The sequence below is a fragment of the Anopheles maculipalpis genome, chromosome 2RL (genome assembly GCF_943734695.1).
Source record: "Anopheles maculipalpis chromosome 2RL, idAnoMacuDA_375_x, whole genome shotgun sequence".
Lineage (NCBI taxonomy): Eukaryota > Metazoa > Arthropoda > Insecta > Diptera > Culicidae > Anopheles > Anopheles maculipalpis.
Window position 1 is genome coordinate 69605367 of NC_064871.1, and position 25881 is coordinate 69631247.

Genomic DNA, 25881 nt, shown 5'->3' on the forward strand with positions numbered 1-25881 from the left:
CACCAAAGCCCTGGAACCACATCGAAGTATCGATCAGCGGTGATCCCTCGATTCTTTTGTAACAACCTATTGTCACCAAGTTTTGGTTGCTTCCACTGTCAAACAATGCCTTGACCGATGTTTTGTTTAACACGACATCAACCATTCCCACCGATTCTTCCGTCACGTTTATTTTCGCAGGAACGACGCTTTTGTTCCGCGCACACTCGCTCGCCTTATGACCGTACTCACGACACGAGAAACATTTCGGACCACCCTGTGTCTGCGCGCACGCGCGAGCTTGGTGTCCTTTGTTTCCGCAATTGTAGCATCGCTGCTCCGCCCGTTTGTCAACGCGGCTACTGGATGACAAAACTCGTTTGTTTTCTTCTTTATCTGTCGTTTTCTTCTTTCGAGCCATGCGCACTTTTTCAAAATTGAGCAACTTTTCTTTTAACACTCGAATTGTTTGCGCCTCGTACAGCAATGATTTGAAAAAATCATCGTCGGTCACACCGTTCACGATGTACTCGCACAAGCTTGGTTCGTCTAAATCAATTTGGGCAGCAATTCGTTGCATTTCGTAAACGTACTCTCGCATCGTCTCGGCCGTTTCCTTCTTCCGATTTGCGAGAATCCGATGCACATCACTCGACCTCACAAATGGAGCAAATTCCGTGATCAGCTCTTTTTTCAATCTCGCATAAGTTTGCACATTACGCAAAGACGACACGAACTTTCTTGCGATTCCCGTCATCTTTTTACGTAACATGATTAGCTTTTGTTCGTCATTCCATCCTGCTGACTTTGATACGGAATCGAGGTGTGCCAGCCAAATACGCACATCGTGCCCATCCTCTGCTCCAAACGTCTCAATGCTATCTTCCACATCTCGAAATGCGTAAACGCGTTGCGGTCGTTTAGGCGTCGAGATTCGCACAGCAGTTTGAAAAGGGTCTTCTTCCGTTTCATCGTCATCCTCGGCAACAAAGCTATCACCTTCTTCCGGAAGATCCAGATCCGCTTTTTCCTCGGAATCATCATCGCAACTCTCGTACGGTTGGTTACCCGCGTAGTTTTCGACGTCGTCTATGGCGTTAGCTGGTTCTGCTCTGTGTCCACTCCCGGACGGACCGGCGTTGTCCCCTGACGCAACCGTCGCTCGGTATTTCGCAATTCGATTCGCGATTTCCACTTTTCCTCCAGTGGTTTCTAGGCCAAGCCTCTCACACTCGCGCACCAACCCAATCTTCGTGAAATCTTCACAAAGCTCCTTGACCGTTGCCATTCTATCTCTCTCTATCTTTCACTCACAAAGCCGACACACACACTACCACACAATTTTCTCGCGGCTTCCCGCACTCACGCACAAATGTCACACTAGTTGACTCGTAAAATTCACACAGAATTTTCACAGGCAGGTTGCTGTAAAGCCTCGCTAAATTTCTTCACTCGGATTGCTTCGGAAAGCCTCGCTATCCCTCACGGATTCTCACTGGTTGCTAAAAATAAAGCCTCACTAATTGCTTCACAAGCCTCACTGATTCGCACGGATTGCTACGAAAGCCTCACTGTTCATCTCTTTCACAAAACGTCTCACTATTTGCCTTCATAAAAAAGCCTCACAGTTTTTTGCTATTTAATCACAAAATAGCCTCACGAAACATCACACTATATCGCACCGATTGCTTTCATCGCAAAAGCCTCACTCCTTTGGGAAAACAGTATCCCGGTTGAGCCCCCATGTGAGAATCAGTTAAACATCAAAAGAAGAAGATGGGTGGCTTTCGTTTAGTTCACTTTATTTATTCTCCAATTCGCACGTCCTTCACCTTCGACATTTCGCGTTCAACTGACCTCCCGACCCAGCAGCGCGCGCCGCTTAAATACCCCCCTTCGCTCACTCGGCGCTCGCCACGATATCGCTATCTCGTTTCCCTACTTCACATATATTTTAGAAAAAGTTGTTTAACGCTTGATGAGTACGATTTATAAGACCACATGTAGCAGATCAAACAGGACATCCAAGTATTACGTACGCATTTATCATGCAAAGGACACAGGATAGAGAATTAGAGCAGCGCAAATTGAAGCAAGATAGCATATCGTTGAACTGGTAGGAAATATGATGTATCGAACCCGGCACCCGGAAACCCAAAAAACAAGAAAAGTTTGATCGACATTAAAAATCAGTTAGCTCATCAGAGCTCAGTTCAATACAAGGTGCAAAATACTATGACTAAGAACCACAGCAAAGATAATCGATGTCGAAGTTTTTGTGAAAGTATATTGCACGAGCGTTGTAAATCAGAAAATAAATCATGTACTTTCAATGTAAACAAGTCCGAAAAATCTCCTGGGCCCAACCGCATTGCATCAGATGAGATCGATAAGTTGAACAATACTAGTACTAGTGTGTTTTGTACCGGCAAATTGCTGTTCATGCATGTTTACAAGTAATTGCAATAATAATTGATGGTGGAATATCGCTATTTGATAAGTATTAGAGTTGCTATGTGTACTGAAAGAAATCGGGAACTGTTGAAATCGATGAGAAACTGTCCAAAAATCTGAAGGGCCCGGGCCACGGGAAAATTGAAACTGTTGAAATCGTAGAGAAGTTGTCAAAAAATCTCAAAATTGTGATTTCGTGAAAAATTCACCGACACTCATGAGAACCTGAAATTCTCATTTTGAAATCTCTCGTGGCCCGCGGCTTTCGAAATTGCGATTTTAAATTTTTCTCCGTTTCCCCGTGTACGTAGGTTGTATATGTGATAGGTTGTCTAAAAGCGATTTCAAAGGGAGAAAATTTCCCAAACATGAAAACCGGAAATTCTCATTTTGAAATTTCCTGTGGTCCGCAGCCTAAAGCTCTAATGAATCACACTCACACACTATCAAGAGCTGTATCACGATTTCAGCTCTGCAGCACTTATGAAGCCGCGTATGAATTTCATTCGAAATCCACTCTCGACCAAAATAAAAAAAAAATCATCCAATAATGTACCCTTTGTCGCTTGCCGAAAACCCTGTAAGTATGAAAATTTTCACACACCATTGTGAAGGAAAAGCTACAATTTTACGAGTATAGAGGTTGAGAAAGAATGCTTATTATTTTATTCTGAATAAGATAAAACCCCATATCACAAATCGGTCGTACATATCAGCAAGGGAACAGTTAATGCTTACTTTAACACGTTGTGTGGCACGCTTATTTTGTTGGTTTCCTAGCAGGCCACGGCGTTTTTGTTTACAAATTTACTGTCGATCATTTCTATCAAAGACATGGCCCCCAGGAAATTTAAATCTCAAACTGGTATTTCTTCGCTACCAGATATATTTTTTTTACAAGAAAAAACCTTCTTAAAGAAAAAGCAATGTAGATTAGACTTTTATGAAACTAATTATATAGTTGGTTTTCGCAGCTCCTTAGTCAGACTGATGTCATTGCTCAGTGACAGACGATTTTATCGTACGACCAAATTAGAAGCGGTGTCATTGCTCGGGAGATAAGTTGTACGACCATTTTCGGTTTGACGTTTGCATGTAAACAAACGAAGAAGGAAGGTGTTCTTTATACAAGCATTTTGCTACCAAAGCAGTTCCAAATTTTTGGTTGCAGCACTGATAATTATGTCTCGTATCGGCAGTCCGGTTAGTGAACATTAAACTTTGTTGGATCGGATCTTAGCTGGTCTTAGCGACTTCATTCGGCTCTCTACAGGAATACTAAACTATCTGTAGACAATACTAAACTTCCTGTCTTCAATATAAGAAACCGGTTGCCATTGAAGTTGTACGTACGTAGTTGTTTTTGATGAGAATAGCGGAATTTCGGAAGGAATAATCGGAGGCGACACCTTTGACAAGAGCTTCGTTTCTTAAGACGTTTTATTTACAAGAATATTCAAGAAGCAAAATTATATATACAAAATGGCTGCTTAAGGCGCCAAAACAAAAACGTCAAAATGACATAACGCTCAAACGCATTGCAGGGTTCGCATGACCACTACTGATGAGAAACAGAAATAGTCTCCCAACAGTTTTACTGTTGCTGTAGCTGATTTTTATGAAAAAATATCCTTTTTTACAAATCATCTGTTTACATTTTCATTTGTCAGTTCCAGAAAAAATCGTTTATACAAGCGTGTGAAATATATTCACGAAAAGGGGCTGGCTGTGATATTTGGAGGAAATTTGAATAGGAAAGTGTACACCTTTATCGCTGGTCGGTTTGCAACTGTATATTCGTTTGTCCTTTTTTGTATATAATATTTCATGCAGTTCATAATTCGTGTAGATCGAGCAGTTTCTAACGTCGAGTAGTTTATAACCTAATCTTAGTTTCCTAACGCTTTGTTTTATGCAATTCAAATTTATGTTCGAAAATAATTATTCTAATTCCAACATTCCCGGCCACCAAAGAAGAACTTCTTTAAATTTCATGCAAAATATAAATCCAAAAATGAGTTCAAAAAAGAATTCAAAAACAGTTCGACTCTTGAACCTGACGCTTATCTCCTATCATACTGCTCGTGTGTGTAGATGTGTGAATGTGTGTTGCGTGTATCTTGTTCTGCCATGAGTGCGAAATGTAAACAATGTCGCGTGGCTTGCAGCTGCGCGTTACTCAGTGCCAGTGGTTTCCTTCTGTTCTAAGTTGCCAATTACGTCCGGATTAGGCAAAACTGCCAGACGATTAGCTGCGCGGACGATTTGCTTCCCTGAAGCAGTGCGCAGTGTAACGACGCGAATAACATCGTCCTTTCCAGGGTGTACTGCAACGATGCGCCCCATCGGCCACGAGGTAGGATGTACATTGTCTTCCTTAATAATCACCAGTGTATTTTCTTTCAGAACCGCTGATTTCCCGTTGCAATATTTGGCTCGAGCTTGTAACTGCTGCAGGTACTCCGGATACCATCGAGCCCAAATGGTTTGCAGATGTTTTTGTACCAACTGGTATTCCCTCAAATAGTTGCTCGGTGTCTCGGTGTAATCGATGATTGGTACCGCTTGCAGATTGCCACCGACGAGGAAGTGTCCCGGTGTCAATGGTTCCAAGTCCGACGGCTCATCGGATAGAGGTGTAATTGGTCGCGAATTCAAACATTGCTCTACCTGGGCAAGTAGGGTAAGCATGCTCTCCTGAGTGATGCTTGTTGTTCCTATTGTTCTGACTATATGCTTTTTAGCTGCCTTCACCGCCGCCTCCCATAAACCTCCAAAATGTGGTGCTCTTGGTGGGATAAACTTCCACTTCATATGATTCATCGCGCACCAATCAAATATAGCAGCTCGATCGTGTTCGTCGCTCTTTAGCATCTTGTAGACGCGATTCAGCTCATGTGCCGCTCCCTTAAAGGTGGTTGCATTGTCGGAATGCAGTTCACTGATTTGACCACGACGTGCAATCAAACGACGAAGTGCATTGATAAATGCTGTTGATGTTAAATCGCCAACCAGTTCGATATGTACCGCTCTTGTTGAAAAACATACAAATATGGCGATGTATGCTTTAATCGGACTTCTGTTGCGTATGGTTTGTTTTATATAGATTGGTCCGCAATAGTCTACTCCGCATACTGAGAATGGTCTTGTTGGTGTGACTCGTGATGTTGGCAAATCGGCGATACTTTGCTTAATAAGTGTGGGTTTGGCCTTAAAACATGCGTGGCAACTGTGGTACACAGACTTGCATAAATTGCGACCGCCAATTATCCAAAAGCTTTGGCGTAGTGTTGTTAAAGGCAGTTGTGGTGCAGCATGCAGCTTACTCAAGTGTATCGAAACAGCTAGTAGTGCGGACAGTGGATGTTTCGATGATAATATTACCGGGTGTTTTTCTGATTCCGACAGATGTGCGTTACTGAGCCGGCCACCCATGCGCAGAATACCTTGCGTATCTATGAAAGGGGAAATCCATTTCAGTTTGGAGTTCTTCGGAATCTCTTTGCCCTTCTGCAGGTGTTGTATCTCCTCGGAAAAGGTGTCTTGTTGCGAAAGATAACACAACTTGAGTTCTGCCGCCTTGAGTTCGTCTACAGTGAGCGGTGGGATATCCTTAGCATGGACCTTGTTTCCTACGCGGCGCTTTGCGTTTTGTATAAAGCGCAAACAATGTGCAACAACTCTTTGCAGTTTGTGGTAGATCGAAAATCGTGAGAACAAACTGTTTCGAAATTCGCAGATTAATGCTGTGCTTGCAACCCGTGACGATAGTTTTTCTTCTTCTGCGCTCTCATCTTCGCTTGGTGATGGTGTGTTCTGTGGCCATTCTTCCGAGTTGCGTGCTAACCAATGTGGCCCGTGCCACCAGCGCTCACACACTAGCAACTTTTCCGGCGTTAAACCTCGCGAAATGTCGTCTGCTGGATTGTCCGAGCCTGGAACATGCTTCCAGCATTGTATTCCAGCCGTGTGCTGAATTTTTGCAACCCTGTTTGCAACGAAGGGCTTCCATCGATTTGGTGCTGAATTCAGCCAGTGAAGGACAGTCATGGAATCGGTCCAACAGATGGTGGTAGCAGAAATTTTCAGTGATTGCTGGACTTTCTCGTAAAGAAGTGTGGCTAGTCGTGCTGCACATAATTCCAATCGAGCTATGGAATGTGAATTGGATAACGCAACGACCTTTGACTTGGCTGTTAGCAGCTGCACGGTGACTCCTTCCATGCTTTCAGCCCGAATGTAGCAACAAGCACCATATGCTAGTTGTGATGCGTCAGCAAAGATATGAATTTGCAGACTTGTTGCCGTGCATCGCGATATGTACCGTGGGACTGTCAAATTGCGTAGTGAAGATAATGTAGAGTGAAATTTCGACCATTCATGCTGTAAGTGCGATGGTAGCTCGCTGTCCCAGTCATATGCCTTTCCATGAATCTTGAGAGCCCATAGTTGCTGCATGAACATCTTTGCGATGATGATCGTTGGGCCCAGTAGCCCGAGGGGATCAAATATCTTGGCGATATATGACAAAATTAACCTTTTCGTCATGCTGGGTGTTGTAGGTGGTATCTCAATACGAAACCGTAGTGTATCAGTTGCCGGTTCCCAAACGATGCCTAGTGTGGATACTTGTTTCGAGCTCTTCCACTCGTGCGAGAGTTGTACCGCCACATCTTCTGAAGGAACGTTCTTCAATGCTTCGGAGCGGTTCGATGCCCATTTCTTCAGCGTGAAACCAGCTGAATTTAGCATGTCTGAGATTTGCCTTTGTATAACGATTGCTTCGGACAAATCATCGGTACCCGTTAGCAAATCATCTACGTAAAAATCGTTCATGACCGCGTTCATTGCCAAAGGATACTCTTCCTTGTGGTCAAGAGCAATCTGTTTGAGGGTCCTGGTTGCCAAAAATGGAGCAGAGGCTGTGCCGTACGTAACCGTCTGTAGCTCAAAGGTCGATATAGGATCTGCAGGATGTTCTCTGTACCGGATGCGTAGATAGTTACGATCATGAGGGCTATGTAAAATTTGCCGATACATCTTCTCTACGTCTGCAGTGAGAGCAATGGCACGAGAACGAAACCGAAGGATAAGCGATAAAAGATCTTCTTGAACGACTGGTCCCACTAAGAGTTTATCGTTCAATGAGTAACCACTCGAAGTCTTACAGGATGCATCGAACACGACACGCACCTTCGTGGTTGTGCTTGACTCTTTAACGACAGCGTGATGTGGGAGGTAGTAATGCTCTACCGAATCGTTTGCAGGACTGGTAAGCCGCTTCATATGCCCCAAATGCTCATATTCTTTCATAAATTTCACATACTCTTCTTTCATTTTAGCATTGGTGTTCAACCGCCGTTCGATAGAACGCAGTCTGCGATCGGCTATTTCCTTCGACTCTCCTAAAACGATATTAGGGTTGGAGTTAAATGGCAAACTAACGACATACCTTCCACTTGAGTTGCGAACAGTTGTTGCTGCGAAATGCTTCTCGCAAGCATTCTCCTCAACCGATAGCACAGGATCCTCGGCTATGGTTTCACTCTCCCAGAACCGCTGCATGGTCTCCTCCAGTGGGGTGTCGTATGCAGATAGATGGCACAGCCGCGGACCGACTGACGAATGATGAGTGTTGCCGGTGACAACCCAACCAAAGTGGGTTTCGACCAGCCACGGTTTGCCTCTACCGATAGAGCACTTGCGACCGGTGTGGAGCTCCCAGAACGTATCGCCTCCGATGACGATGTCGATTTGCCCCGGACTGTTAAAGGTGCTGTCCGCCAATGCCACGTCCGGCATTTTCCATGAAGAGACGTCCGTTGGTGATGTAGGGATGTTTGCGGATGGCGTGTCCAGAACCAAGAAAGTCATCTCCGTTGCGAAGGGTTGTGTCTTGGACTGAACGGTAGCGACGATGGAACCCTTGATCTGCTGTACTGCATTGCCGATGCCCGATACAGCGACGTTGACCCTTTTGCGACTCGTCAGCAGTTTCCGTGCGAACTCCTCAGCGATGAAATTCGACATGGATCCCGAATCCAACAACGCCCTTGCTTCATGGGTGTTCCCGTAGTCATCCTTGATCTGGATGTTTGCCGTCGCCAGAAACACATTGTCTTCATTCGACTGAGCTGACAATGTTACCGTTGCGGGTGGAGCATAGGGTGGTGAATGATGTAGAAGTGTGTGATGACGCTCACGACACGTGCGACACGAATAATCCGACTTGCACGCTCTAACCTGATGATTGCTGCTCAAACAGTTCCAGCACAGCCGCTTCGATGCGACGACGTCCCGTCGCTGTTGGACCTCCTTGGCGATGAACACTGGACAGTTGCGCAGTGTGTGGTCTTCGGAACACTCCAATGGACACTTTGGCTTTTGGGTGTGCGCAGTCGATGCAGCAGGAGCCGAGCGAGATGTAGCTGCATTCGCGATGAATCTCCGTTGCCCTGGTTGACGAATGAGACCGGCCACCTTGATACCACTAGCTGCTTGATCCTTCACGAAGTTGTTGGTCGATTTCAAGATTTGGATACGATCTTGCACGAAGTCGATCACATCCTTATATTTGTCCGTCGTGAAGTGCACGGAATGTTTCTCCCAAGCCAACAATGTCTCTCGATCCAACTTCATCAGCAGCATGTTTGAGAGGGGTGTGTCCCACGAGTCAACCGGTTCGTTCAGCTTTTTCAACCCGTTGACGAAGCGGGTGAATTCATCCACCAGGTGCGTGAGCTTGTCAACGCACACCAATTGCACTCCCGGAAGGTAGTGCAATTTGCGATAGTATTCGCGAATCAAAAGACGAGAATTGTCGTACCGTTTAAGAAGCGCCGCCCAGGTAACCGAATAGTTGTCCGCCGTTAAAGGTGTATGCTCGAAGGGTACCGCCGCGTCCCCCTTCAACGATGACAGTAAGTATTGTAGCTTCGCGATAGATGGAAGCTCGGCTGAAGCGTCGATCATTGCGATGAAGCGATCTCGGAAAGAAAGCCATTTTGTGTGATCTCCGTCAAATGTTGGAAGTTCGATTTTGGGCAAACGTAAATTTGGCGCGTGGGGTCGACCGAATGCAAGCGTTGAGGAAGCCAAGCCCGTTGTATCGTTGAGCGAACCTTCTTCCTTTGGCTGTCTTTCCCGTAGAAATGATTTTAGCTTGCGACAGCGTTCTTCAATGTCGATCCGTTCCATTATGCTGGCTTCGACCACTTCGTCTTTATCTTCAAGCTCTTCCAGTTTCGAAACTGCGGTGAAAAACTCTTCCTTATGTTTCGCCAGATCTTCTAACACCTCCGGAATCTGCTTGGCATCATCACTCGAATATTTCGCCTGGAACCGTTCCAGCGATTTTATGTTCTCCAGGGCGATCCTCTTTTTCAGTTGCACTGCTTTAATTTTCTTATCCATTGCACAAAGAAAATACTGCGATATCACACGAAAATAACGAACAAAGCGATGGCGCGAAATTCAAAATGATGGCGTGTAACCGACCGTTGCCCTTGATGCGGGGCGATATGCGATGGCGGGAATTGTCACGGAATGACTTGCACACTTGACGACGAATACCGAATTCCACTCTTGATGCAGAATGAAACTTATTTCTTCTCCGTATATCACGATCCGGCTCGAAGGACCAAAAATGTGAAATATTTCCTCCAAATATCACAGCCAGCCCCTTTTCGTGAATATATTTCACAAAGCGAGTTCAATTTGTTGCAAGCTACCGTGTAACGAAATAAAATTTGTTTTGATTGGTGGCACGACCAAAATTGACGTTCAACCCCATCGGTCACATCCCATACATTTCCCTGGCAACTAGTGGCATGCCACTGAGTAATGACATCAGCTTTAGTTTATCAACCAATATGGTGCAAAACTAGTACAATTACCCTAACTTGTTTCGTCAGCCTTAAAAGTGAAAAATTAATAATTTTCGCAATTATAAATCTGACTGAGTTTTGAACCAAACTTTCGAAGTATTTTATCAATCAGAAAATCGCACAAGTTTTTTCATGCACTTGTGTTCTTAATCACAACACCTGCGAACTATTGGCATAAACCAAATCGTACGAAACTTTGCAAGCGATGCTCGAATCTTTCCATAGATCGGTAAATATCCATCCTAAATGTGTCCTAAACTCTGTGTTTATTCATTAAATGTCCTTAATGAGTAAACATAACTCTTTATCCTAAGAAATAGTCAAAAGACTAATTATTAATGATTTTAGTTTTTAGTATTATTGCTGGGTTTGCTAACCTGCCGAAAATTGATACTTTATCGAAAACTGGTACAGTTACCCTATAAAATATTATGTGTCCAGTATTGCATTGTCCGATATGGTGCCATAGTGTTCCATCAAGTGGGCTTTGCCTTCCCAGCATGAAAAATCAGGCTTCTCACTATAGTGAGCAGGTGCTTCTCACTAGAGTGAGAAGCATAATTTTGTCTCGAAGTGCTTTCTATTGCTGTATTATTTGCACTGGGCTTGTCTTGCAGCTGTCAAAATCAATAGGTAAACAAACAACAATCCGGTATCGTACTCACGTAAACAATTAGTTTTGTTCAAATGTATGTATGCCTTTGTAGTGTAGTATAATTAATGTAGTATAATTTTTTTGGGTTCGTAACGATGTATATTTAAAATTATGAGTTGACTGTTCGTCTTTAGCATTTGAACTCCTCAACCCACCGGTTCTAAATGTCGCATCCCCGATGCGTAATCCGCGTCGCCGGCTGGTCCCTGGCTTGGTAGGGCTTGTCCCATATGACAATTTGACAGCATGAAAAACAGGACAAAACTGACAGCTTCGCATTTTGGTTCGGATTGAATCACAAATCCGGACTTCTATCAGTGAGACGAGAGAACGATGATGATGAGGTGAGAGGAGTGAGAAGCTCAAAAATGTGAGAACCAGGGCGAGTGAGAAAAAATAAGGTGAACTGATAATATAAATTCGAAATAAAAAAAATCGGTAACGAAAAAAACCGAACTAGCGAGATCGTTACTCTTTGGGACAATTGTGTGTGTGGATATGTTATCAGTTGAGTATTGATCATATCAGCGTGTGCTTTCACTGGTGATATATATATTGTGGTGCAGCTAGGAGAAGAACTGTAAGTAGAGAAGAAGTGAGGAATTATATATTTCTTACTTTTATTTCGTGGAGTCTTGTCTGTCAATCGAACCGTGGTGCCTGTGTTTAGCGATCCAGTAACATCTGCGTTTGGCCAATTTGAGGTGTGATTGGATAGTCGCACAGAGCCTTACAAAAATATCATCAGCAGCGATCATCGTCAAGCGGATAATAAGAATTTAAGACGCGCAACAGTGAGGTGTGTATGCGTGTGTGAGTGTGTGTGTATAGGTTTTTTTTTAATTTTCATTCAATTTTAGCTAAAATGGATACACCTTTGCCAAAACGTCAATGCAAAACCGTGGAAGTTTCATCCATTGATGATTTCGTGGATGAGTTGATCCTTTGCAACGACGATGCAGGGACGATTCAAGGCGAGCATGAGGATGCTAATGACATTATGGCAATGTTAAAGAAAATATTGGTTAATCAAAACACCATTATTGATGAATTGCGGCGGCAAAGGATGGACATAATGGAAATAAAAGAAAACCAGAAGTCCCTCAACGAAACTGTTAGCAAACAATCAAAAAAACTACTCCAAGTACAGGTGTTCGTGGAGAAAATTAGTAGTGTTGTGTGTGTAGGAAAAGCGATTAAAAAAAATCCCCCAGAGGGATTTAGCAAACTAAAATCTAAACAGCATTTAGATGATTTTGATACAAAATTAGGATCAGAAGAAGTGTTTAAAGACAGTGTAGTTAAGTGGTTGGATGAAAATATTACCAAAGGTGATATGAAAAATAGGATGAATGAGGCACGTGATCTAATCTTCTGTTCAGAGTTGTTTGCAGGTTGCAGCTGGAAAGGTGGTCCGTATTCCAATCCAAAAATCCCTATAGCTTCTTATATAAACCTATAAGAGCTTTTCCGATTAATTGGAAGTAACTCGTTTAGTGAGGCCACTGAAAAAGACGTAGAAGACTTTTTCAAACTAAAACTACCATATGGAAAGAATCGTTTAACTTTGAAAAAATCGAAAATAGACTCCACGTAAGTTTGTATAGATATCTAAAATAGTTGATATCTGGTATCTGGAAATCTTGTTATCAAGATGAATCAATATTCTTACTACAATGTGCGACACCATGAACTTGATTATGTGTTTTGTTCAAATTTTTGGGAATTAATTAAAGAAACGCATTTAATCTCATTTTGTTATCGTTTGTTTATTGCTATTACTTTCAGTATTATGATTATTGTTAAAAATTTACAAAATTTTCTGTTCATAATAATAGAAATTAATTATGGTTAAAATTGTAATGGTATAATTTATAATGATTTCTTTCTTTAATTTATTATTATTGCTGTTGTAGATTAAACTGCAGGACTTGTATCAATTAGTTGAATTTCATTGATTATAAGTTCTAGATCATATTATACCCTAAATTAATTCAAATAAAGACAAAAGGCTTGTCCGTAGTTCTTATCATTTATAATATCAATGGAACAAGGAAAAAAATCAATGTTACGTTTATTTTATTACACATTAATCTTACATACTACCGACCTTATACCGGGTCCTCTCGGTTGCTTACAATCCACACTTAAACTAAGAAAAAATTGAGGCTGAGTATTTAGTTCTGCCTCTGGATTAAGTCCGACCTTATACCGGGTCTACTCGGTTGCTTACAATCTATACTTAACCTACTTAACCTACTTTTCATTCTGTTAAAGTGTGAATCAATGGATTGAAGTGCACTTTAGGTTCGTTTCGAGTTTTCTTAATTGCTACCATTTTACATTTTATATCATTAATAGACATAATTCGTAGGGTTCCTGATAAGTCGTTTTCATAAGCTTTATAGTTATAAATCATTTCAGAAGTACAAGGAGTTGCAAATGCTTGAAATCGTCTTATCAAAGGATACCCGTATACAACTATGGTCCCTGATTCTTCTGTAGCTTTCTCGTACTTAACTATAATATTTCGCCTTGTTAAAAACCAACAATCCTTGAATCGATTCCTTAGCATAAACCCTTTCCTAACCTGCAAGATAACCTCATCATTTGTAATTTTTAATATAGGATAAACAATATTGTCGCGCCTATCGGCAGTTTCAATATCTCGTAACAATGTAATTTTTCCTATCGCTTGTTGTAAACTTCGGTAGCCAGATCGTACATAACTATGCTTAATATGTTGTAGCTTATCTTGAAAAGGGTATGTGGAAATAGTGTTCAAAGGGCCAAATTTACAAACGTCATCGTATACATGAATTAGCAGATGAACGTTACTGACTAAATATGTACGGTTGTACACTATTTTGTAATCTTCAACAAATTTCCGCAATAATATGCCTGCATAGTGCCAGTGCTCTTTAAAGGCTGTAGACGATAACATGGTTAAAGCGCAATACAATAATTTAAAATGCTCGTATGCTACTCTGCCTATTCTTTCCTGTAGTACTACTATTCCTCCTAATTTAAATTAAATTTCCTAATTTAAAAAACTACCTAATTCAGAGGCTTTCCAGTAGTGCAACGATTCCAGGGACCTAAATCTTCTGTGGATTTCTGAAGGCAATTGTATGCTTACAAGCTCCTCTGAAATTTCGGCTATCTCATCTTTAGACCATTTTTTGAAGGGTTTAAGATCTCCTTCGGTCCACCCTAGCAGAAGCTTATGTACGACACCAACATGAACCAGATGCAAAATATCGCTCGTAGTTGCATCCTTTATCCTTTCGTTCAATTTTGTATAAATATCGTAGCGATTTTTGCACAATCCAGTAACAGCTAATGTTTTGGCGGTTATAAAGTTCAGCTGATCGTCTAGCTAGCGTTAGTTGTCCACACACACGATGTACATAACCACACACGGTGATCATACCGAACAGCAACACCGTGACAAAATGTGGGTGTACTTCACACACGTTACACATATCCACACACGGTGGTCATACCGTACGGTAAAAAGTTCAACTCGCATGAGCAAAATGTGGGTGGAGTTCACACACACGCTACACATAACCACACACGGCGATCATACCATGCAGCTCATGTGAGCAAGATCGGGTGCCGATGCAAAATCCGAGCTCGCTACCGTGTGATAAGGCTGGTCTGCGAATGAGAGAGAGGCTCATGAGGGCATTTTTTGCTTGGCAGTCAGCTCTCCATACAAACCTCTGCTGCTCACCATGGAGGAGAGAAGCAGAATGCTTACTCACTATGGAACAGGCAGGCAGTCAGTGCTGCTCAGTATGGAAACCATCAGCTGTCATCACGCTCGCTATAGTGAGATGCTCTCAAATTGTCATTTGGGGTGCTTCTGGTCTTGACAAAAGTTCTTCTCGTCAGAGAAGAACCACAACGTGCCTGGCTGCGCCGGGTGCTTCAGCCAGCTCAGCAAGCGCTTAGCGTTGGCAAGCCGCTTTTCGCGCGTTTATGTTGTTATGAGCTGTCCCCTACGTCGCTTGTACGACGCGTTCCGCAGGTCCTCATTTAACGCCACCTTGACGGTGCACGGGGCCACGCCAACGCCTCGCGCCAGGGCCCGGATGCCGATGCGGGGATCGGCCGTCGTCCGCTGCTGCAATCCGGCCAGGAACGCGTCGGTCCGCACACAATCTGACCGCCTGCTATGCTGTTTGCAAACAATAACACTATCCACGTCTTCACCACACTCCTCGAGCTGTACGCGTATTTTTTTTTACGGTATTCAGCGAACACATCGCCGCCTTCCGAATTTCGGCAATCTTATGGCCGGCACAAACCATCATAACACACGTTACGCGCTTGTACAATTCGGACGGGTTCCACATATTTACGGAGCTAGACATTTTTTACACTTGTTCGCACAACTTTTAGCAATCGAATGACATATCAAACATTTCGATACGTCAACTCAACCCTGAGATATAAACCCAAAGGCCAGGTGTTAAATTTAGCCCGCACACCCTGTGTCTTTTTTAAGGTCTTTTTTGTTGGCAACCTTGGGAAGATTGATCGTTTTACTCCCGTAAAAGGAGCCAGATTGGGTAACGATTCGTTTTCCGCTACTATTGAGAGCGTGTCGAACGGATTCACGCTTGGGGCCGTCTTCAGAACATCGGCGTACGATCCCCTGGCACTTTTTATAGTGGCCCGCTTGTGCTCTGCCTCTGTCTTCTACGGTAGACAGGACAGGCGTTTACCTCGTGCCATTGCTGATTGCAATGCAGACTCTTTTCAGCTGTGAACTTGCACTGTAATGTGGAGTGCGCTCCTTTACTGCATTTTGTTGCATTCGTGCAATAAAGAGCGGAATGCCCAATCTGACTGCAGTTAATGCAATTCGCAATTTTTGTTACGAATGGTCGACAGATTGGTACACGAAGTCCCTCAAAAAGAAGGAAATGTGGAAGGACTGTACCCTCGAAGGTGATTCGGAGTGAGGATGTCTCGCGATACACCTTCTTTCCGTCAACCAAGCTTGAAGCGTACAAATTTTTAACTTCAAGGACCTTGGCACGAAGAGTTGATTGGTGCAAAAATGCCCCGTGATACAAAACCGATCTCTTCTTGGCTGTTAGTCTTAGATCAGAACTATTGCGCTTCACTGTAGTGAGGCACGTTTCTGATCCATCAACACAACGGATCAACACAGAACAAATGAGAGGGAGAGGGATGACACGATACGAAAGAATAAACTACCGGACGGCACTTCGTGAGAGAAGTAGTACACTGCGCATGGAGCGAGAGTACTTATAGGCGGCACCGCTCTCTCACCTACACACACAACACTGCACAGGGACACCTACACTCGGAGGGCATAACTGAACGCCGAACACACGGATCGCTCCGCACGCGTTTTACACTATCACTTACGATGCGTGATTTCTGGGTCAACGGCTTTGCTGTTATCGCAATCTCGCCTATTTCGTCGCCTAGGAGCGCTTTAGAAGACGTCTTAATCGCTCGGTGGTTGAAGACGGAATGAATTAACATTTTTAATAGATTTTGTTTGGCAACTTTAAGTTAAGCACTTCATGTTTTAGGTGTGCTTTGAACTTGATAATTTTTTTTTTACGTAACTAACTAACTAAGCTAAAATTAAACTGACTAACTAACTAATTAACTTGTCAACACCGCTTGTGTTGAATAGATTTTCACAGATTTATAAGGCATTTCCTCCTTATTCTGCCTTATCCTTATTGCCTTATCTCGGGCATACTCGATTATTTTTATAACTTTACATAGCTTTACATGAGCACACAATAAGTGTTCTTCCAGTTTAGCTTTAAGGGCGTTGATGGTCGCGTTTTTTTCGTCAGTGCCAGTCTGTTGTGCGTATGTCAGTCGTTGTTGGACAGGGGAAGGAACTACGGGGGAGGATAAAAATCTACGAGCTTCACCGTACGAGCAATTGTTATCTACTTTGAACTTAATTACCGCTTCTTCTTGCTTGTAACGAGGGCAGGCGCGGGAGAAGGCGTTGTGGGGTCCTTTGCAATTCACGCACACGGGATCGACGATACAGTCTCCGTGGGCAGGGTTACCGCAGTTGGAACAGTTGGCTTGTGTTGCTTTGCAATTCATCTTGGTATGACCGTAATTAGTGCAGTTGTAGCACATCATAGGTTTTGGATAGTAGGGACTAGTCGGTACTTGAAGAACACCGAGGCGGATGGTTTTCGGGATGGTGGTGGCGTTGATACGGAGCAGGAAGATGTTGGTTGGAACTATTTCATTATTGATTTTGCGGGTGAAACGGCGCACTGAAGCTACATTTTGGTCTTTGATTTCATTACAGCTGTCATCGTCGCTAATGTCTTTTAGGTCAGGAGAGTAGATTACGCACTGTACGCTGTTTAGGGTTTGGTGAGGGATCACACTAACACTGGTACTGTCGACGAGTTTGGAAAGGGTTTGGAGGGATTGGAATTGGCGGTCACTGCTGGTCTTAATGAAGAGTTTTTTCCGTTGTCAATTAATTTTCCAGGCTCGGAAAGGTCACCAGCATGGAAGGATAAGGATTTTCCAATAACGAAAGGATTTTTAGGGAGAGGAGAACCGTCGGAAGTTTGTACCACTAAGAATTTCATGTCATCATACTTATTCTCCTTATCTATAAAATGTGGCATGGTCCTCTCATTACGAGAGGGGCCGCCGAGAGGGGGAAAATCCCTCTCGAGGGAAGGTGAAGGGCCCAGAAAAAAAGGAGTATTGTCCGTTCACTTCACAATGGCCGTTATGTTGCACTGTCCACAAAAAATAATTATTTCACAACACACCCAAAAAATATTATTGTCCTTAAACGTACAGGCACACAATTTATGCACAATAGAACGGGTATAACTTAAAAATAAATTTGTCTGGGTAAAACCCAACAGCACACCCCTGCACAGCACAAAACCACGTGCACTCTACCCTGGGGTACAATATCACCGGGTGAGAATGTAACCGGATTACACAGGTAACAACACTGCACAGCACATGGGGCAGCAGAATCACGAAGAAGCACAGAATAGCACAGAAAAAATCTCACAGGCATAGTTTACGGGAAGGAGCACGTAAAGAACACGTCCGACCAGGTCGGATGTCGCAGTAAGAGTGTGGACACGGTCACGTCGAGCCATTGAGAAGCTGGCCTCTTTGACTTGCGACATGCTGACGGCTACATTACCCTCAAGAGGATTAGCAATATTTTCACCCAGAAGATGGGCATTTGCAAATTGTGCAGCAAGGGCATTGCACTTTTCGACAGGGGTGACTAAAATATTACCACCGACAGACAGGAGGTACGGGCTTTGGTCTCTGCTAAAGTATCTTAGCAACTCTCCATAAAGGCGGAGACCGAATATCTAATCGCTCAACTACACGACCAAAGTTAGCATTTCGAATGTCTGCAACCCTAGAGGAGATCACTCTCGCCAATGTTGCTGTTTTCATTTAGTACTGTGTATCTCCATTATTTTGAAAAATTCTTCTGAATCGGTTTGGTTCTAAATTCTTCGTATGCGTATCAGTCTAATGTGCGAGGGTCTATGTTCAGAAACTCACCTGTAACGGGTATGGTCCTAGCACATGCCTCTTCAGCATTTTTGATCACACTCTCTAGATTATTAATCGCAAGGTCAATTTCATCGGTGGTATTAACCTCGGTTACCTTGAGCCGTAGCTTTGGACCACGGTTTGCTGCGAAGGTTACTTCAGTGATCATTGGGAAAAGGTCAGAATTTAGCTCACCCAGCGTCATTGGCTTCTCGATCCCGACATTGGTTAGGAATAAATCAAGAGTACTACTCGAGTTTGATGATGGAATGTAGGTCGGAAAGTCCGGAACCTCGATTGTGTATTGGCCTCTCTGAGCATGGTCGAAGAGAAGTCTACCGCTACAGTTGGCGCGCATTCCACATACGATGTCGTGCATTTAGGTCACCACCTAATACAATTTTGTAGACGTAGAGGTCCACGAATATTTGAAGCTCGCCGTATCCATCAGACCAAATGTCAGCGGAATTGGTCAGGGTGTGTTTGAGCGTTTGAACGTTTGAGCTCCTACATCTCCTCAAACATTTTTCGCCATACTACAGGCGTCGCAAAATTGGATGCCAATGCTAGGATGGTATCCGGATTCAACGTGAGGGCTGCTGTCTCCGCTCGCTCATCGACGTCGGTGATGTTTGGGATCTCGGCGTATCCAAGACGGAAGTATCCAAGATACGATCATCCACCTCGATCTTGCCCATGGAGTCCATGACTGCCATCATCGCTGAAGGCAGTTCCTCGACGGTCTCCATTTATTCCCGAATTGAATTACCGACTAATATTCAGCGTAACGCCCCATAGGTTGACAGACACTCCGTTTGTATCTGCTGAGCTTTGTAGAGCTTGACGTGTGCACGTAACAGGTGTACACGGTAGACTTGGTAGATTGAAATAATCTTTCCTATCTCCCGCGTATTTCCAGGTCGTGCAAGTACGGCCATAAGACATAGCCGTTTGGACTCCTACACCCCGAGTTGAGACAGTCAATGGCACAGCTACATGTGCTTTAGTGACCTTGACAGTCTCCAGTGCCTGCTTGAGGCTACCCTGGTCTGGCCGTCTGGCCCAGTATCTGTCCTGGGACTTCTTTACTGACGCTTTACCCTTGCGATCGAACTTCTTCTTCTCTACTGCTTTCTCCTCATCGCGCTGGGTTGTGGATACTTTCGCTTCCATTTCCGGTAGTAGAGTTGGTTCCGTCTATTCAAAAACAAAAATCTACGTGCATTTTGTTTGACAATACGGCGTAGAGCCGTCATACTAAATTGAATAAATAATAAAAAAACTGCATTTGTCCTAGTAATGATTGATAGATCGCGTTTAAAGGCAGCATCGTGGCCAAGGCCAATGCCGACCTTGGAGTTCAGCACTGATGGCTTCTAACATTGTTGTGTTATAGTTGGGTAACTGAGTGAACCGTAGCCCTCGTTTAATGGCGTTACCTACCCCTGCTCCTCGGATAGTCCCCCGACGATCCTTTCTAATAAAAGTGTAGCCGGGAAGTGCAAAATTTATGTGCATTCGACTTAAGATGCGTCTCGGTGATGAATGCGATGTCGATGACTTGTCGTCGATGACGCATGTCAGCAAGTCAGCACTTTCTTCGATCTCACGGAACAAGCGTTCCAGGTTGCTGCACGAAGTTTGTTACCCACAGCGAATAGTTTACTCCCCGATAACGGTGATTTGGTCGCGACAGGTGCGGCATGTGCTTAGCCGCTCAACCATCTCAGAAAAAATCTGCATCAACGTTGCCGCAGCATGGAGGGTAGCCTCTGAATTTTCAGGGAGAGGAGTTTACGGTGCAGTAGCTTGATATGGCGTTGTCATCTTCGCTACCATGGCATACTGCATGCCAGGAGGGATAAAGATGGTCGGAGGTTTCGTTCGAGTTGTTTCAGTAACAACGTTGGCCGGGGTAGCTATGTCAGCAGATTTTTTCAACGGCGGGAACGTTTCTGGATCGTTCTGCACTTTAAGCAGCGCCGGAGTAGCGCGCGTATTCACCCGCTGGTTGGCAGATACGCGTTGACCGATCAGGCGATATTTCGCTCTTTGCAGACACTCAGGGTCATTGGCCATGTGCTTTGCACCACAATAAGTACAGCGCATAGCTCCTTTAGCAGCCTGGTATGATCTCTTTAGCATCCAACAGTGGTAATCCGCATAGGACAGCCTTGTACGGTTTTTCTTTAGGCATGTCATGCGAGTAAAACTTCGCATCCTTGTTTCCTTGGACGTATTTAATCATTTGTTTATTGGATTTCTCAACTGATTTCATGAAGACTTTAACACCTATTACGACTCATATCATTACTCGTCAGGAATATATTTGAGATCATCCTTAAGTTGGATTATCGAAGGATGTTTCACAACCACAGACGGTGGTCGTACCTGCTTGGATGCTGCTGCAGGCACACCTAGTTGATGAATCTGATAAACGCTGCTGGCGAATTACACAGTCCGAATAGCGAACGATTAAATGCGTATAAACCTGACTTCGTAGCAAAAGCTGTAAACTTGCGACTTTCTTTTTCGATAGGATTTTCCAAAACTTCTTCTATCAAGGTAACTGTAAAACCATCCTTTAAAATCATTGTGTTCAGCTTCCGAAAGTCAACGCAAATTCGATTGCTTCCTTCCTTCTTTTTCACTATCACTACACGCAAAGTTGCAAAGTCTGATGTTAACAAATCGATCTCGTATTCGTCATTATCGATTTCAATATTGATCACCATTTCACCTACGGTTTTTTGTACTATACCACCGAAACCACGCAATTGTCCTACACTTTCCTAAACCCTGGACACGGCTTGACTCACGATCGATACTTCATTGCCTGTGTCAATAACGGCCAATGATATTTTTCCCCTCTCAACGAATCGTTTTCTTCGGAAGCGCGGCTTGAACATGATTTATCTAGTTCACACTTCTACCTTGTTGGTTCGCGAATCTTTGTTCGCACTGGCTAGCACGGTGCCCGAGCCCGTTACACTGGAAACATTGAAGTCTATCTCTTTGTTCCGGACATTTCCGTGCCACCGTGCGAAGGTCAAGGGGCAAACAGCGACGGCAGGTGTAAGAGTGAGCGTAAAACCAGAAACTTTGACCTGTTGATAATCGATACAAAGTATCCGTTATTTTTTGTTGTCCTTTTCGTAAGATTCTACGAAGGAAGTTCCGATCATGAAATCATCTATACCGAGGATTATCTCTTGGACAACTGAGTTATGGCGGATTCAGCGCCAACTACATATACGATATGTCACACATGACATCTGTAATCTGTTTACGCATGTTGGTTGCGTTCTCAACAGTAAACCATCAATCGGGCGTTATAAGTTCTATTCGGGCATCGCGAAGTATGAATCCGTTAGAGGGATTCATACTCCGTTGGGTTGTATTGTTTTCAAGCTGTCAAATCGGTTGATTCGGTAACCGTTACGAGGCTTGCACGGCGTAACTAATACAACTGAGCACATTTTAAACTAAAGTTCAGTTCAAGAACACAATTCAAGGATGCACATTTTTTTATGAGTAGTAGTAACAAATAGTAAATAATTTCATATTAAAATATCTCAGTTGAATTAAGAAATATTATTGTACAAATCAGTCATATATTTTAGAAAAAGTTGTTTAACGCTTGATGAGTACGATTTATAAGACCACATGTAGCAGATCAAACAGGACATCCAAGTATTACGTACGCATTTATCATGCAAAGGACACAGGATAGAGAATTAGAGCAGCGCAAATTGAAGCAAGATAGCATATCGTTGAACTGGTAGGAAATATGATGTATCGAACCCGGCACCCGGAAACCCAAAAAACAAGAAAAGTTTGATCGACATTAAAGATCAGTTAGCTCATCAGAGCTCAGTTCAATACAAGGTGCAAAATACTATGACTAAGAACCACAGCAAAGATAATCGATGTCGAAGTTTTTGTGAAAGTATATTGCACGAGCGTTGTAAATCAGAAAATAAATCATGTACTTTCAATGTAAACAAGTCCGAAAAATCTCCTGGGCCCAACCGCATTGCATCAGATGAGATCGATAAGTTGAACAATACTAGTACTAGTGTGTTTTGTACCGGCAAATTGCTGTTCATGCATATTTACAAGTAATTGCAATAATAATTGATGGTGGAATATCGCTATTTGATAAGTATTAGAGTTGCTATGTGTACTGAAAGAAATCGGGAACTGTTGAAATCGATGAGAAACTGTCCAAAAATCTGAAGGGCCCGGGCCACGGGAAAATTGAAACTGTTGAAATCGTAGAGAAGTTGTCAAAAAATCTCAAAATTGTGATTTCGTGAAAAATTCACAGACACTCATGAGAACCTGAAATTCTCATTTTGAAATCTCTCGTGGCCCGCGGCTTTCGAAATTGCGATTTTAAATTTTTCTCCGTTTCCCCGTGTACGTAGGTTGTATATGTGATAGGTTGTCTAAAAGCGATTTCAAAGGGAGAAAATTTCCCAAACATGAAAACATGCCAAGCAATAATATGCCTGCATAGTGCCAGTGCTCTTTAAAGGCTGTAGACGATAACATGGTTAAAGCGCAATACAATAATTTAAAATGCTCGTATGCTACTCTGCCTATTCTTTCCTGTAGTACTACTATTCCTCCTAATTTAAATTAAATTTCCTAATTTAAAAAACTACCTAATTCAGAGGCTTTCCAGTAGTGCAACGATTCCAGGGTCCGCACACAATCTGACCGCCTGCTATGCTGTTTGCAAACAATAACACTATCCACGTCTTCACCACACTCCTCGAGCTGTACGCGTATTTTTTTTTACGGTATTCAGCGAACACATCGCCGCCTTCCGAATTTCGGCAATCTTATGGCCGGCACAAACCATCATAACACACGTTACGCGCTTGTACAATTCGGACGGGTTCCACATATTTACGGAGCTAGACATTTTTTACACTTGTTCGCACAACTTTTAGCAATCGAATGACATATCAAACATTTCGATACGTCAACTCAACCCTGAGATATAAACCCAAAGGCCAGGTGTTAAATTTAGCCCGCACACCCTGTGTCTTTTTTAAGGTCTTTTTTGTTGGCAACCTTGGGAAGATTGATCGTTTTACTCCCGTAAAAGGAGCCAGATTGGGTAACGATTCGTTTTCCGCTACTATTGAGAGCGTGTCGAACGGATTCACGCTTGGGGCCGTCTTCAGAACATCGGCGTACGATCCCCTGGCACTTTTTATAGTGGCCCGCTTGTGCTCTGCCTCTGTCTTCTACGGTAGACAGGACAGGCGTTTACCTCGTGCCATTGCTGATTGCAATGCAGACTCTTTTCAGCTGTGAACTTGCACTGTAATGTGGAGTGCGCTCCTTTACTGCATTTTGTTGCATTCGTGCAATAAAGAGCGGAATGCCCAATCTGACTGCAGTTAATGCAATTCGCAATTTTTGTTACGAATGGTCGACAGATTGGTACACGAAGTCCCTCAAAAAGAAGGAAATGTGGAAGGACTGTACCCTCGAAGGTGATTCGGAGTGAGGATGTCTCGCGATACACCTTCTTTCCGTCAACCAAGCTTGAAGCGTACAAATTTTTAACTTCAAGGACCTTGGCACGAAGAGTTGATTGGTGCAAAAATGCCCCGTGATACAAAACCGATCTCTTCTTGGCTGTTAGTCTTAGATCAGAACTATTGCGCTTCACTGTAGTGAGGCACGTTTCTGATCCATCAACACAACGGATCAACACAGAACAAATGAGAGGGAGAGGGATGACACGATACGAAAGAATAAACTACCGGACGGCACTTCGTGAGAGAAGTAGTACACTGCGCATGGAGCGAGAGTACTTATAGGCGGCACCGCTCTCTCACCTACACACACAACACTGCACAGGGACACCTACACTCGGAGGGCATAACTGAACGCCGAACACACGGATCGCTCCGCACGCGTTTTACACTATCACTTACGATGCGTGATTTCTGGGTCAACGGCTTTGCTGTTATCGCAATCTCGCCTATTTCGTCGCCTAGGAGCGCTTTAGAAGACGTCTTAATCGCTCGGTGGTTGAAGACGGAATGAATTAACATTTTTAATAGATTTTGTTTGGCAACTTTAAGTTAAGCACTTCATGTTTTAGGTGTGCTTTGAACTTGATAATTTTTTTTTTACGTAACTAACTAACTAAGCTAAAATTAAACTGACTAACTAACTAATTAACTTGTCAACACCGCTTGTGTTGAATAGATTTTCACAGATTTATAAGGCATTTCCTCCTTATTCTGCCTTATCCTTATTGCCTTATCTCGGGCATACTCGATTATTTTTATAACTTTACATAGCTTTACATGAGCACACAATAAGTGTTCTTCCAGTTTAGCTTTAAGGGCGTTGATGGTCGCGTTTTTTTCGTCAGTGCCAGTCTGTTGTGCGTATGTCAGTCGTTGTTGGACAGGGGAAGGAACTACGGGGGAGGATAAAAATCTACGAGCTTCACCGTACGAGCAATTGTTATCTACTTTGAACTTAATTACCGCTTCTTCTTGCTTGTAACGAGGGCAGGCGCGGGAGAAGGCGTTGTGGGGTCCTTTGCAATTCACGCACACGGGATCGACGATACAGTCTCCGTGGGCAGGGTTACCGCAGTTGGAACAGTTGGCTTGTGTTGCTTTGCAATTCATCTTGGTATGACCGTAATTAGTGCAGTTGTAGCACATCATAGGTTTTGGATAGTAGGGACTAGTCGGTACTTGAAGAACACCGAGGCGGATGGTTTTCGGGATGGTGGTGGCGTTGATACGGAGCAGGAAGATGTTGGTTGGAACTATTTCATTATTGATTTTGCGGGTGAAACGGCGCACTGAAGCTACATTTTGGTCTTTGATTTCATTACAGCTGTCATCGTCGCTAATGTCTTTTAGGTCAGGAGAGTAGATTACGCACTGTACGCTGTTTAGGGTTTGGTGAGGGATCACACTAACACTGGTACTGTCGACGAGTTTGGAAAGGGTTTGGAGGGATTGGAATTGGCGGTCACTGCTGGTCTTAATGAAGAGTTTTTTCCGTTGTCAATTAATTTTCCAGGCTCGGAAAGGTCACCAGCATGGAAGGATAAGGATTTTCCAATAACGAAAGGATTTTTAGGGAGAGGAGAACCGTCGGAAGTTTGTACCACTAAGAATTTCATGTCATCATACTTATTCTCCTTATCTATAAAATGTGGCATGGTCCTCTCATTACGAGAGGGGCCGCCGAGAGGGGGAAAATCCCTCTCGAGGGAAGGTGAAGGGCCCAGAAAAAAAGGAGTATTGTCCGTTCACTTCACAATGGCCGTTATGTTGC

At 43.4% G+C, this 25881-nt stretch overlaps 1 protein-coding gene across 2 annotated transcripts in view; it reads right to left on the reverse strand.

Annotated features, from left to right (window-relative positions):
- Window positions 1-25881, reverse strand: part of LOC126556186 (mitochondrial genome maintenance exonuclease 1-like) — a 306337-nt gene that overhangs the window by 280215 nt on the left and 241 nt on the right. Inside the window, exon 1 of one of the 2 annotated variants that reach the window (XM_050211409.1) lies at window positions 17992-17996. The exons of the other annotated variant lie outside the window; for it this stretch is intronic. The gene's annotated coding sequence lies outside the window, so the exon portion shown is untranslated. Of the gene's footprint in view, window positions 1-17991; window positions 17997-25881 lie in introns of those variants that run through there. 2 annotated transcript variants of the gene reach the window in all.